Source organism: Branchiostoma floridae, chromosome 4 (assembly GCF_000003815.2).
Source record: "Branchiostoma floridae strain S238N-H82 chromosome 4, Bfl_VNyyK, whole genome shotgun sequence".
In the NCBI taxonomy this organism is placed as follows: domain Eukaryota; kingdom Metazoa; phylum Chordata; class Leptocardii; order Amphioxiformes; family Branchiostomatidae; genus Branchiostoma; species Branchiostoma floridae.
The window spans coordinates 14,161,704-14,163,509 of NC_049982.1; positions in this window are offsets into that span (position 1 = coordinate 14,161,704).

Here is a 1,806-nt window from a genome sequence, read left to right on the forward strand (position 1 = left end):
AATCAGTTTAATCCAGCTCTAGTAGATAATAGGTATTGAAGTGTATTTAGCAATTAGATGAGTTGATTAAATTATGTAGTTGAATATTGAACATAACACGACTTTGTTTATCATGGTGTAATTACAGTAGTCAGCAAATACCATCACAACTATCCAACATCATATAGGTTTGTTTTGGTGCATATCGACTCAAAGATAACAACAACAAAATAACAAGAAGGAATCCTACTCGTACAATTGTTAACAAATAAAAGCATCTGCACAATATTTAATGATGTTAGAAAAAAGTTTTCTTTAAATCTAACCCTAACTTGTCCCCTCACTGCAATACTGCTCTCACTCTCAGCCATGTATTTGAGCTGCAGCTTGTTTGGGGTCATATGCCCATTCATGGTCACCCCTATACTCTTTGCCCTTTTAACAGAGAATTCTTCTAGAGCCATTCTATATAAATGGGAAGGAGAGGTACATTTAGTGCTGTGGGCCGACTACCATACATTCTTCTCATGCATTCCTCGCAAGAAACAAAACAAGATGTATCTTTAACTTGATGATACGCCTCGTGCCCTGTAATACCCTAATGGTAGGGATTACAGTCAAGTCAAGGTGGCTCAGCGGTGTATCCTAAAATAGACATTTCACATGAAGTAGTAAAACCCATGACAGGGTTAGGTCACCCTCTAGCCTTTCCTATTACAAAACAAATGCTGTCCTAATTTCTGTCATCTAAATGTCACAATAACATATTCAGTTGTTACGCTATTTGTATGGTAACAGTCATGTATCCAGGCTGAACTGATGCAGTTGTAATACTAGTACATGTTATGTGTATTGCAACTGCATCAACTGTTCAGATATTTTGCATAGAATTTTTGATGATCTAACAAAGCTACTGTACATCTAGCATAGATAAAAGCTTAGTAAATGGTATATTTGTCTTGTATGCTTGGATCTCCTATAGTTATGGTTGTAAAATTGCCTAAATTATAATCATATACATATATCGATGAATTTTCGACAGTCAGATAGAACATTATGTAATCAAAATGAATCATGAAAGACTTGTGAGAGATTTTGTACTACTTAACCCTGCTGCCTAACCCTATGATCAATAGAAAATTGGTAACCAAATGGCTACTTAAGTGTACTAACTAAAGGTTAAACGTATGTAGATTATGTTGCTCTCTGTCCATTTTAGTTGGAATTGGAAGCACTGACATTCTATCAAATTAGGCTGTGAAGGGGAGGTGCCTTGACCAAAGCACATTTGCATGATATTTTTCCTCTTCCCTGTTATGGCCTACACTTCTTTTATAATTCTATTTTATTAATTGCATTCCCTAGAACTTTTAATTTTCTTGCAGACCGAATTGATACAAGTTGATGTTACCTGCACAATAGGATGGCAGATTAAGATACCCATCTGCTTCAAAGACTGATATTTTCATAGTGGTGTTGGCAACAGCTGGTTTGCAATGCTGTAATAAAGAATAGTCCATCTACTTTTAAGGACGAGCCATTTCCATGGGTGATTTGTATCTGTCCACTGATTATTTTGGTAACGTCATCGGAACTTGTCACATGCACTGTTCACCCTGCCCTTTTCCATTACTTTCAAGTTAGTGATTGGCACTATGCAGTGGTGTTTTGATGAATATTTGATATTGGGTTTGATCAGACATAGTGGTGCCTACCCTGCCCTCGACCATGATAACCTGCAGAACGTTACCATCATCTCACAAGAAGGAAGGCTACAGAAGACTAGTCATTTCTGATTTTCATGTACATGTATGGATAGGCGGGGCC